The sequence below is a fragment of the Cervus elaphus genome, chromosome 20, assembly GCF_910594005.1.
Source record: "Cervus elaphus chromosome 20, mCerEla1.1, whole genome shotgun sequence".
Classification (NCBI taxonomy): domain Eukaryota; kingdom Metazoa; phylum Chordata; class Mammalia; order Artiodactyla; family Cervidae; genus Cervus; species Cervus elaphus.
The window spans coordinates 127,558,108-127,572,244 of record NC_057834.1 but is presented as its reverse complement, the minus strand read 5'-3'; the positions used below and the strand labels follow the sequence as shown (position 1 = coordinate 127,572,244).

General features: G+C 41.5%; 1 non-coding gene across 1 annotated transcript; it reads left to right on the top strand.

The window, feature by feature from the left end:
* The first annotated feature begins 13,332 nt into the window (after positions 1-13,332).
* LOC122678455 lies at positions 13,333-13,439 on the top strand. Its single transcript, XR_006336128.1, has one exon. It is a non-coding gene; the product is annotated as a U6 spliceosomal RNA (small nuclear RNA).
* The last annotated feature ends 698 nt before the right edge of the window (positions 13,440-14,137 follow it).

Here is a 14,137-nt window from a genome sequence, read left to right as displayed (position 1 = left end):
AAAAGAGATCCAAACAGTCAATCCTAAAGGAAATCAACACTGAATGTTCATTGGAAGGACTGGTGCTGAAGCTGAAGTTCAAATACTTGAACCACCTGATGGGAAGAACTGACTCATTGGAAAAGACCCTGATGCTGGGAAAGATTGGGAGCAGGAAGAGAAGGGGGCAACAGAGGAGGAGATAGTTGGATGCCATCATCAACTCAATGGACAAGAGTTCGAGCAAACTCCAGGACATAGTGAAGGACAGGGAAGCCTGGCATGCTGTAGTCCATGGGGTCGCAAAAGTTTGGACACGACTGAGTTACTGAACAATAACTGATTAGAATATAGGAGTTAAGAGCTTAGGTTCTGGAACCAGACTACCTGGATTCCAAATCCACACATTTACCAACCATGTGATTTTGAGCAAGTTGCTTACTCCTCTGTGCCTCAATTTATCTATCTATAATAGCAGTACATATCATGTAGATTTGTTGTAAGGATTCAGTTAGTAAATTCATGTAAAGCAATTAGAAAAGAGCCTGGATCTACAGATGTTAGCTGCTGCTATTATGAATATGATTGCAATTGTACTTATTAGGTATTCACCTTGGTGCAAATGCTTTTCAGTTTACCCAGTTCCTGCAGGACCACTTCATTTATCTGAATGACTTGCCTGGTCCTTGTCAGCATCTGAGTTTGTGACCAGTGGCATGGAAAGAGGACAAAAACAGAAACTGAGGTTGACTATAATTTATGGGGTTAAAGACAAACACCTTTCCCCAACATTTAGATCTTTAATTTATTTAGAAAAGTGTTGATATAAGGTGTGAGGCAGTGCACAATACAACTTAATTTGTTTCCCAAAAAGCAAGCAAGTTATCCTAATATCATATACTGAATCATCTGTGCTTCTCCACGAGTTTTGAATGTCACATTTATAATACCACATATTTTTCTTTTCTTTTTTTTTATACATTTTTTTCATAGTTACTTTTACAAGGGACATTTGGCCTTTAAAAAATTTTTTTTATTTCTATTTGGCTTTACCAGGTCTTAGTCGGAGCATGTGGGATCTAGTTCCTCAGCCAGGGATTGAACCCGGGCCCTTTGTATTGAGAGCACAGAGTCTTAGCCACTGGACCACCAGGGAAGTCCCAATACCACATATATTTCATACATTTAAGTCCATAGTTGGATTTTCCACTCAGTTCCATTGATCTGTTTATGGGATCCTGCAACAGTATTACAACTCCAAGAGGAAAGGGATGTTCTTTTATACTATTACTGTATTTGCAATGTTAGAGTTGCCTAGCACACAGTAGGTCCTCAAATACTCATTGATATGGTGAATAAGTAAATTAATAGGTTATTGTACTTTTGGAGTCAGATGCGCTACCTTGTTCTACAAGTTCCTGGTTATTGATCACCTCAGTTCCATTCAGTTGCTCAGTTGTGTCCAACTCTTTGCGACCCCATGGACTGCAGCACGCCAGGCCTCCCTGTCCATCACCATCTCATTCTCCATCATCCCCTTCTCCTCCTGCCCTCAACCTTTCTCAGCATCAAGGTCTTTTCAACTGAGTCAGCTCTTCACATCAGGTGGCCAAAGTATTGGAGTTTCAGCTTCAGTATCAGTCCTTCCAGTGAACACCCAGGACTGATCTCCTTTAGGATGGACTGGTTGGATCTCCTTGCAGTCCAAGGGACTCTCAAGAGTCTTCTCCAACACCACAGTTCAAAAGCATCAATTCTTTGGCACTCAGCTTTCTTTATAGTCCAACTCTCACATCCACATATGACCACTGGAAAAACCTGGTTACTGTACTTTTGTAATTAAAAAAATATCTAGTTGGAAAAGTCCAACCTTTTAAACTCTATTTTACAAAACACTCAGGGTTAGACTCATGCCTTTATTTCCCTAAAGGAACTCAAAGTGAGGAATAGGAGTCTTCAAGAGATGAGGCTGGAGGGATAACAAAGAACAAGCCAGGAAGGGTCTTGTACCCAAGCCAAGAAGACTAGATTCTACTCTGTAAGCCAACAAAAGGCTGTAGGCAGAATAGAAATGATCAAATAGATGATTTCAGTAGTTCTCTCTGTGGACTCTGGGGTGGGTTGAATTTGAGAAGATAAGTCTGGAGATCTAGGCTTGGAAGTATTTGGGAAGAGGAATAAATGGACTCGTGAGCTACTTATTGGGTAAGATTGACAGAGGACAACCTAACCTGATTTGAATGGTGAAGGTAAGGTTGAAGGAGACGAAGATGCTCCCCAGGGTTTCAGTGGCTGTGGGAAAATTGGTGCCCTTTATCCACGAGAGGCTAGAGGAGGACTGGACTGGGGTCGGGGGGAATTTGTCGTTCAGGTGTGGACTTGAGTTTGAGGTGCTTGTGGATCCTGTATAGAACACATTTGAGTCTGGAATGCAGATAAGAGATGTGAAGAGAAAGGTTTTCAGGCTTTAGAGGTTGAAACCAGAGGTGAGGTGAGGTGATGAGGAGGAAACTGAAGGAGCATTCATTGATTCTCACATTTCCCAGTCACACAGCTAGTAAAAAAAGAGGTATATTTTGTTGTAAAGTTCAAGCTCTTAACCATTAGTGCCAGTTCCTCGCTGAAGACAGTATCTCCAAAGAGCTTCTGTCACCCTCACTCCTGGCCTGCAGTTGTTATCTGACTCAATACTCCAAGTTGGATTTATTTCAAAGCTTCAGAGATGAATTCCCAGCCCAGTGAGGACTACTCTGTACCCCTTCCTTTTTAAAAGAGAGACTCCAAGTCCTGAATTCTCCCCACAAGTCCCTATATGATATAAACCAAGTCACCCTTGAGCAGGCTGGGCCTCTATGGGTTCTGGGGGAACAAAAACTGGTGGGAAGGGAGCGGATGTCCCCAAATATCACCCTATTCTTGCAGTGACCCACAGCTGCCTGCCTCACAAATACTAGAATACCACTCCTGAGCATCCAACTTACTCATTCTTGCATTATACTTAATAGATGCAAATGCATGATTAATATTTTCCTCCACTGATGCTGATTTCATTCTGTTAGTGATTATACTGATGGCAACAGTTGAGGGGATTAAAAATCCCATTTAATTCATGGTAGATTTTTTTTTAACTTTGCTGATAAATTTTAAATGTCAAGTGCCTTGGCATCTTCTACAAGATGCAGAGGCCAAATGAGGAGGCCAACAGTAGTAGCAGGAGTTCGGAAATAGCTCAGACAAAGTAGGAATTCAACTGGATGACCCATATTCCACACGGACCATGAAAGCAGAGCACTGCGCTTGACCTGGGATGAGAGCTCAGCTCCCATTGGCTCCCGAAGTCCTAATATGAACCGTGTCTTTCCCACTTAATGATTCACAATAGTGAAGGCACTAGGGAGACCTTTCAATTTGAAGAAACTCTTTAGGGAACCCTTTTGTAAGGCAATCCTCCTGGATTAATCTCTTTATGAATTCAGTGTGTTTTTTTGAAAAACTGAGTGAAGCCGGGCAGATAGATAAAACCCAGGATTTTCTCACTTCTACACCCCTTCCTTTCCACCTCAAATTCTGTTTCCTCCTCAACATGTGATGAAAGTTCCATGAGAAGAATCCAGATCCTCTAAGCACTCTCCAAGTCCCTTACCCTAGGGCTTGTGTTATGGGGTGGGAGGGGGGAGTTAATTTGCAAATGAATATCTAGGAAATGAGTTTGGTTTTGTTTTTGTTTTTTAGCTTGCCCACAAACCCAGGGCACTGCTCCTACTTATTGTACTGATGATTAGCTGGAATTGCTGCTTTTGTAGTCTGCCTTGCTCTTCCTTAGGCAATCATAGAGCATTTGTCTTAGAATATTCCGTCTCTAGTTTTTCACAACATTGGTTCCTTCTCTAATTTCCAGTATCAGCTCAAATGTCAACTCCTCAAACAGACCTCCCCTGACCCATTAATCTAAAGGAGCAAGGCCCCTACTCATATTGTCACGTGACCCTATTTTATTGCCTCTAAAACACTTCTTACAATCTGAAATTATTTATTAAGCTGTTATTTATCTATAATTATCTTTCTCTCATCCACTGAGGTAAGCTCTAGGAGAGTAGGGATCTTACTTGCCCAGTTCATTGTTATATTCTATTTGGTGCCTTGCACGATGCTCGGTACATGGTAGGAGCTCAATAAAATGTTTGTTGGACACATAATTAATGTATGTTGGACAAATATTTACCAACATTTCTTACTGGTAAATATAAACTACTCGACAGTAACTCATTCCATAATAGTTTTAGCAAAAATTGGAAATTTTTCATATTTAAATTGCAAAGGAAAAGAAATATAATTTTGTTAATTTCAAGTCTATACTTTGTTAACCAATATTTCTAAGTAGAAGTTCTAACAATGTTACTTTAATGAGTAGACAAACTTATCTATAATTAGAACATCAATTATATGCAAATTATAGTGCCGATATCCTTGGATATGTTTTGTCCCCTTAAGCAGTTGAAATATCCTCTCCCCACTGTGTAATTTTGTTTATAGAACTATTTTATTTGGCAGCCTTTTAATTCATAAACAGTATAAAAATAAATATCACTCTTGCACCAGCTGAATTATCACACACTGAAAACCCAGTTATTAAGTGGTGGAATCATCTCTGAGCATATGATGAGTATAGGATGGATTAGTCACAAACCCGAATCGCACTTGAGAAACATAAAGCTGTTTTGAGGCCATAATTTTATTCTGGGAAACCAGCATCTTCTTCAGATGTTGGTGCTAGCATTGAGAGATACTTCTTACCTAAAGAATGACATTATAAATAGGTGAAAGCACCCGGTAAGAGATAAGTGACGAGCAATCACTACGTAAGAGACATCTTTCTGACTTTGAAGTTCAGCTCACACCAACTGGAACAAGCCTCCCAATTCTTGAAGGCCAAGGATTAACTAAAGAAAATTCTTAGAGAAGGTAGACTTCCAGACATAGAAGAGTGAGCATCAGGCCTATGGAGGAATGTGATTTCCCAAAGAGGATCCAAATCACGGGGCCATTACAATATAACTTTATATCGAAGAGATAGTTGCACATCTATGTCTGTAGCAACATTAGTCACAGTGGCCAAGAGGGGGGAGCACCCAAATATCCATCAGTGGATGAATGGATAAACAAAATGTGGTAGATACATACAATGGAATAGTATTCAGCTTTAAAAAGAAAGAGAATTCTGACACATGTGACAATATGGATGAAGTTTGAGGAGTTTCAGGCTAAGCGAAATAAGCCAGTCACAAATATACTGTATAATTCCACTTATATGAGATATCCAAGGGCTTCTCAGATGGCGCTAGTGGTAAAGAGCCCACCTGCCAATGCAAGAGACATAAGAGACTTGGGTTCAGTCTTTTGGTTGGAAGATCTGCTGGAGGAGGGCATGGCAACCCACTCCAGTATTCTTGCCTGGAGAATCCCATGGACAGAGGAGCCTGGTGGGCTACAGTCCATAGGGTCCCAAAGAGTAGGACATGACTGAAGTAACTTAGCATACATGCACACATATATGAGATATCTAAAGCTGCCAAATTCATGGAAACAGAAAACAAAGTGGTAGTTGCCAGGAGCTGAGGGAATGGGCAAATGGAGAGCTATTGTTTAGTGAGCACAGAGTTTCAGTTTTGCGAGATGAAAAAGTTCTGGACATCCATTGCACAGCAGTGACAACAAGGTGAATGTATTTCACATCAGTGAACTTAAAAATGTGTATAGAGGGACTTGCCTGGTGGTCTAGTGGTTCAAAATCTGCCTGCCAATGCAGGGGATGTGAGTTTGATCCCTGCTCCAGGAAGATCCCACATGCTGTGGGGTAACTAAGCCCGACCCCAATCACTGAGGCAGCTCTCTAGAGCCTGTGAGTCACAACTGCTGAACCCATGTGCTGCATCTACTGAAGCCTGTGCACCTGGACTGTGCTCTGCAACAAGAGAGGCCATTGCAATAAGCCTGCACATTACAACGAAGAATAGCCCCCAGTCACCACAACTAGAGAAAGTCCATATGCAGCAATGAAGACCCACCACAGCCAAAAGATAAAAGAAATGAATAAATAATTTCTGAAAAAAAAATACTCTGCCCTTCCAATGCAGGGGTTGTGGGTTTGATCCTGGTCAGGAAACTAAATTCCCGCATGCTATGCAGTGTAGTCAAAAAGTAAAAAATAAACAAGCAAAAATGAAGACATTGTCTTTTTTTCTGTCTCCAAGAAAATTCTTGTTTTGAAAAAGTCCACAATTTCTAAAGAAATAAAAATAAATCTAAAAATTAAATACATGAAAAGAAAATATTACTGATCATTTTTCTACCTACATAGCAACTGTTCCCAATTTTCATACCTACTTTTCCAGCCCTCAACCAAATGTACACATATTTTCACACCATTGTAGTCCTGGTGTACATACCATTTTGCATGTTTTTTTTTTTCCATTTGCTATTATGCTGCATTTTCCCAAGTTTTATATTTTCATTGAAATTATCATTTTTAATTGCTGTCTAATATTCCATTGAGTCAATTACCACAATAAGCTTAGCCATTACTCTATTTTTGAGTAGTTGTTTCTATTATGCTAATACAGATAAAGCAGCCTTGGATATTTAAGTCCCTCATGGTGTATCCAGTGTTTTAGATGATTGCTGCTTGAGACAATCTATCGTACAGATATTGCTGGAAGTGCCCAGGGGGCAACCAGCTCTGTTGCCATTGAGGAAGACTGATCCTGTACACTGAACACCATTCATCACTCCAGTATCTTCCTGGCAGTAAGTTCATGGACCCACATCATGCCAAGTAGGCTGTGGAGCCACGGATGGTTTTAACTACACTTTTTGGTGGCATTCATCCAAATGGCAGCAATAACAGCATGTTCCTGTTTAAATCACATATACAACAACATTTGAGTGCTTCAATTAGTGAATTCCTCAATTTTCCTGGCTTCTGGGTAACTTCTGAAACTAGAGAATCCATTTGTAGGACTATACTTGCTTGGCTATTTATTCTTTTTAATATTAAGAGTAGATTTTATTCATCTGTTATGAGGTTTCAGCACATGATGGTCCCCTCTGCCTGGAAAGCCTCCTGCACAGGGCTAACTCCTATTCATCTATCGCATCTCAGAGCAAATGTCACTCTTGGGAAAGCCTTCTTTGATACTTCCTGCTCCAACCAGTTCAGTCTCCCAAGTGTATATTCTCATCATTTTCTCAACTTCCCTTTCATTGCATTGATCAGGTTGTAGCTATGTATACTTATATAAGTATCTGATGTCCGTCTGTCCCTCCAGATGTAAGCTCCCTGGGGCTAAACCTGTTCTTGATCACTGTTCCCAATGCCTAGCACATAGTATATGATAAATAATTTTTTGAATGAATTAAATGTCATCAGGGACAGCTATGAGCCATTAGGTTAATGCAAGAGGAGAGAGGAGGAACCAAGGGACAAGGCTTGGCTATCTTAGCATGGTCCACGTCTTCATATTCAGCAAAAGCATTATGGTGACTTTAACAATGAATAAATCAAAGACTTCACCATAACTTTTCTTTCTACAAATATTATAGAGCATTCACCTTCAGTTTTTCCTCCCTTCTCTACTCTTTCATAATACATACATTTTTAAAGCACCTAGCCACTTCTGCTTCACCTTTATTTTACCTTTTCTTATAAAGTTGTGTTATTTTAGAGGGGCAAGGCTTGCTTTTTCCCTACCTCATCTTTTCATTACCAACAATGCTTAGGAGAAAATACATATTCAATAAACATTAGTTCCTTTATCCTAAAATTCATATGGAATCTCAAAGGACCACAAAAAGCCACAATAATCTTGAAAAAGAAGAAAAAAAATTGGAATATCACTCTTCTTGACTTCTAAATTGACTACAAAGCTGTAGTAATTAAAACAGTGTGGTATTGGCATGAAGATAGATATACAGAGACCAATGAATAAACTAGAAAGCCCAGAAAGTCCTGAAATAAATCCTCATACATATGGTAAAATGATTCACAGCTGGGATACCAAAATGGCATCAATTGGGAAAGGACAGTTTCTTTGACAAATAATGTTGGGAAAATTGGATATCTATATGCAAAAGAATAAAGTTGGATCCTTACCCTACACAATTTCACACAGAAATTTCTTAAAATGAATCAAAGACCTAAACATAAAAACGAAAACTGTAAAACTCTTAGAAGAAAATATAGGAGAAAGCTTCATGGTATTGGATTTGGCAATGATTTCTTGGCTGTGACAACAAAGACACTGGCAACAACAAAAATAAATTGAACTCCATCAAAATTAAAAACTTCTGGGCAGAAAGGATACAACCAACAGAAAAAAAGGCAACCCTTGGAAGAGGAGAAAATATTTGTAAATCATATATCTGATAAGGAGTTAATATTCATAATATATAAAGAACTCCTTAACTCAACAGTAACAAAATAAACAATTTTATTTTTATTTGTTTATATTTTTAACAGTTTGATTTCTAAATGAGCAAGATACTTGGATACACATTTCTCCAAAGAAGATATACAGATGGTCAATAAGTATATTAAAGGATGTTCAACATCACTAAATCATTGGGGAAACGCAAATCAAAACCACAATGAGACACCACCATACACCCATTAGGATGGCTACTCTGAAAAAGCACAATAGCAATAAAACAGGAAACAGTGAACATGGAAAAAGAAGTAGAGAAATTAGAATGTTAGTGCACTATTGGTGAGAATGTAAAATGGTGTAACCACCATGGAAAACAGTATAGCAGTTCCTCAGAAAACTAAACATAGAATTAGCATTTGATCTCACTATTGCACTTTTAGGTACATACCCAAAAGAATTAAAAGCAGGGACTCAAACATATATTTGCACACCCATGTTCACAGCAGCATTATTCACAAGAGCTGAAAGGTAGAAACAACCCAAGTGTCCATTGATGGATGAATGGATAAACAAAATATGGATATACATACACTGGGATAATTTTCAGTCATGAAGAGCAAAGAAAAATCTGACACATGCTACAACATGGTTGACCATTCAGTTCAGCTCAGTTGCTCAGTTGTGTCCGAATCTTTGCAACCCCATGGACCGCAGCACGCCAGGCTTCCCTGTCCATCTCCATCACCAACCTCTGGAGCTTGCTCAAACTCACATCCATCAAGTTGGTGATGCCATCCAACCATCTCATCCTCTGTTGTCCCCTTCTCCTACCTTCAATCTTTCCCAGATCAGGGTCTTTTCTAATGAGTCAGTTCTTCGCATCAGGTGGCCAAAGTATTAGAGCTTCAGTTTCAGCATCAGTCCTTCTAATGAATATTCAGGACTGACTTCCTTTAGGATTGACTGGTTTGATCTCCTTATAGTCCAAGGGACTCTCAAGAGTCTTCTCCAACACCACAGTTAAAAAGCATCAATTCTCTGGTGCTGAGCTTCCTTTATGGTCCAACTCTCACATACATACGTGACTATTATGCTAAGTGAAATATCCAATCACAAAAGTACAAATACTGTATAGTTCTGCTTATATGAGGTCCATAGCATTGTTAGATTTATAGAGACAGGAAGTAGAATGGAGGTTGCCAGGGAGCTGGGGGAAGGGTAAACAAGGGTTAAATGGATAGAGGAGTTTCAGTTTTGCAGGCTGCAAGTAGCTCAGTGAATGATGTGGTGGTGATGGTTGCACAACAATGTGAAAGGTTTTAATGCCACTGAACTGCATGCTTTAAATGGTTAAAATGGTACATCTTATGTGTATTTTGCCACAATTGAAAAAAATAGTTGTTTTTCCACTATTCATAACAAGTGTGAATCCCCTCCTTGCCTAGAATGGCACCTTGCTTCCATTATGTCCTAAGTAAATGTGAGAGTGAATGAGTGCCCAGAATCCCAGAGTTGGAAGGTGCCTTAGAAGCCATTTATGGAACCCTGTAGTCAGTGGACAAGTGTACCATTCCCATGTCTGCTGAGAACCCCTAGGTTGTAGGACACTCCCCGCCTCTCAAAGCACCTCACCCCATTGTTGTGTGCATTTTTTTTTCACTAGAAAATTCTCCTTTAAGCAGAGCTGAAATATAATTTTCTGGTAATATCTCTGCATCCTCAATGGCCCTACCTCTACCTTCTGAGCCCAGAGAGAATAGGTCAAATTCTAGCTCACCTGACCACCATTATTCAATAGAAGGCAGAGCTCTGTACACTAGGAAAATTGAAGCTTACCCCAAATTGCTTCGAACTGTGGTGCTGAAGAAAACTGTTGAAAGTCCTTGAACAGCAAGGAGATCAAACCAGTCAATCTTAAGGGAGATCAACCCTGAATATTCACTGGAAGGACTGACGCTGAAGCTGAAGCTCCAGTATTTTGGTCATCTGATGTGAACAGACAACTCATTGGAAAAGTCCCTGGTGCTGAGAAAGACTGAAGGCAGGAGGAGAAGAGGGCGTCAGAGGATGAGATGGCTGGACGGCATCACTGATGCAACAAACATAAACTTGGGCAAACTCTGGGAGATGGTGAGGGACAGGAAGGCCTGGTGTGCTGCAGTCCATGGGGCTGCAAAGAGTCAGACACGACTGAGCAACTGAACAACAAGCCCAAATGCGAATTTTCCAGCCAGGAAATATTCTTTTTGTATTTAGACTCAAATGGAATAGCTGACCTTGATTCCTTTTAGAGATTCACCAAATGGCAGGAATATGGAAGCAACAAATGGGTCTGATGGAGTCCACTTAGGGAGGGGACTCTGCTAATCAAAAAACAGGAAGTATTTAACCTGGAGCAGAGACGTCTCAGAAGATGCTACATGTTCTGAGGACTGTTCTATGGAAGAGGAAGCCGTAGAGTATAAGTTTGTGAAAGGCAGATTCAGCTCAATTATAAGAAAATACTCTAGAACTATTCAAGCACATAAAAATTTAAACACTAAGTGACATAGAGTAGATGCTCAATAAAGGGTATCAACCACTGATATTATCAGGCCCCAGCTTGAGCATCACTGCCCTTTCGAATTCAGAAAATAGACACACACACACACAACTCATGCATCACATTGGGCTTTCTGTCACTATCCAAGCCTGGCACAGAGCATTCTAGAAGCATTTCTGTTTTTAATACAAACGCACAGAGCATAGCTAGTTAAAAATCAAACAACTGTAAAAATGGTCGCTACTGAGGAGGGACTATTCAAAGACCTTTGGTCTCAGATCCTGCTCACTCCAGAGTACCTTAAGACCTGTTTCTTCCCATTGAGCTGCAGCAATTCTAACCTGGTTCCTCCCGGGGCTGGAATTCTCTGACCTTTTATGTCCTGGCAATGACTTCTATGCATTTTGGCAGTGACTGTCTGCATTTCTGATTCAACTCTGATCTCAGCCTCTCGGGTTTTCTCTCTCTCCTTCCATGGATGGCCAAGGTTTCTGCCACTCCTTCCGTTCCTGGAGCAATCCATGCTTTTGAAAAATGACCATGCCGATGGGAAGCTAATACTCCCAGCCTGCAGCAGGTCCTGTCAATCTGATTTTTAAATGATGGAGGAGGTTTGGGGACGAGGCTCAGGGTGGCATTAGCAGTCTCCGGGCTGATGCAATGATCCATTGAAAAGGAGGAAAGGATCTTCTGAAATGTGAGCACATTCACAGACCCAGAGGACAGAGAGGTATTTAGAGTGAACTGGAACAAACCTGCAACATCAGGTGCGTTCTGCCTTCAAAAATAGCTGCCAGTTAGAAAGGGTTATTTACATATTGATTTCATGCTAACTTTGTAATGGAATGTGCTGCCTGCCTGCCTGAGACCTAACAACTGTCATCATAATTTTTTCTAAAAATACAGTCAGAGAAAAACACTCAGTGAACTCTCCACTGGAAAGTGGCTGCCAAAGACCCCAGATCCAAAACTGACTGCCTCGACCACATCCAAAGGCAAGGACACTCAACATCCACCTCGAAGAGAACATTTCACAGATGACCCTCCTTTCTTCCAATCAGCCTTCACTCAAATTTTTTTTTCCATTCTAGAAAACCTGACTTGTTCTAAGGTGAAGGAGATGAGTCCACCTCAGAGCAGCCTTTATGGAAACTCCAACTGGCCCCTCATCAGAAATAATGCATCGGGACCAGAATCAGCCCACCAGCCCCAATGCCATATCCTGGGTGTGTTTCTGCCTCAGTTTCTCTCCATGGCTCTCTCCTAAGGATCCTCACTTCTCCTGTCTGTTAACAGCCAGCTTCCCGTGTTTCTCATTCGAGCTCCTTCTGAACCCCACAGGTTTGTCTGCATGGATCCTACAAAGCTGATCCTTGGCAGGGTTGACATCGCTCCCCAGCAAAATATTAGCAATTTAAATGCCTGATGGAACTGATTCGGTTGTGATCCTGGGCATATGGATGGCATATTTGCTGTGAGCTAGGTGAGATGAGTCCCAGAAGAACCGCGCCAGCCCCCACGCCCACGCTGCCTTCCCTAGCCGTTCCCGGGACCGGCGGCCGTGTGAGCAGTTACCTCGGCCGGAGCCAGCCATAACTGCTGTCCACTTTGTTTCCAGCCGGGCCCCCACTGCTGGGGACAAATCTTTCATTCATAAAGAGTAGCTTGTTAGGCCAACTCCGGGGACTCTAAGGCCACTTAATTAAATTGGGGAAAGTCGCTTGGCCCGGGTGGGAAATTTGCACACAAAGGCACGGTGTCTGGCGTTTCCCTTCGACCAAACCGCTCACAACAAAACCACGACCTCACCCGCTCCCCAGCCCCCAGCTCTCCCCCTCTGCTCTCAGCACCCCCTCATTAGAGGGCATTTGTTTGGGAATGTTTTCCCAGCGATTCACTGACAGGCCTTTCATTCCTCCCTGGGCAATCAGGGGTGGCAAGTACAGGCTAAGAGCCCTCCAAGGCTGATTGCTGAAAGAATTTCCAAAAGTAAAGAGTGTAAACAGGTACATTGAAAAAGCCTCTTTTGAACAATTATGTAAACATTCCAAACACTATTTGAAAACTTTCACAGTGGAACTGTCAGATCGGAGCATTCTTGTCTAATTGCCCGCGCACAATGCACCCTGCAGACCCAGTTCTGAGAGAGTTTAGCTGGACGTGTGGGGCATCAGATAAAGAAAGTCAAGGGAACGTCGTCGTGCATAACTGTGTCTTTCTGTGTGTGTTCCCACCCCCTCGGCTTCCAGAAGAATCTTTTGGGAACAGGAGATTCTTTCTTCTGGGAGGATTTTTCCAGGACCCAGTCCAGTGCTCTGCACACAGGGTCAGTTGATGAGCCTGGAGATAAGATATTCCCAGATTCACTTCCATCAAAGCATCAAACAAGTGTTCACTTCGGCAGCACATATACTAAAATTGGAACGATACAGAGAAGATTAGCATGGCCCCTGTGCAAGGATGACATGCAAATTCGTGAAGCGTTCCATATTTTTTATAAAAGTATGAAAAATATAATAAAAATGAGAAATAATTTTTAAAAAAGCATCAAACAATCATCCAGCGATACCAAGCAGAGTTGTTGGCCACGTTCCCCTCACCACAGGAATGGTTCCTTGCTTGCCTGTCTTGTCCTCCTCTAACAGGGCTACCCTGGTAGCTCAGCTGGTAAAGAATCCATCTGCAATGCAGGAGACCCTGGTTCCATTCCTGGGTTGGGAAAATCCCCTGGAGAAGGCAGAGGCTACCCACTTCAGTATTCTTGGGCTTCACTGGTGGCTCAGCTGGTAAAGAATCCGCCTGCAATGTGGAAGACCTGGGTTCGATCCCTGGGTTGAGAAGATCCCCTGGAGAAGGGAACAGCTACCCACTCCAGTATTCTGGCCTGGAGAATTCCATAGACTGTATAGTCCACGGGGTGGCAAAGAGTCGGAGAAAACTGAACAACTCTCACTTTCACTTTCTTTCTTGTCCTCCACTAGTCTCCTGTTTTCCTCTTTTCGCATACAGCCCAGATTCCCACAGTTAAACAGAACTACTCCGCTGCACGCCGGAAACTAGTATGATATTGTAAATTAACTATCCTTCAAGAAAAAAAAAAATTCTAAAAGGAAGGTCATATATGAAAAGTCATCTGAAACCTTGGTATTTCCATGATCACACTACTAGGAGATGGGAGTTTGGGTGACATGAA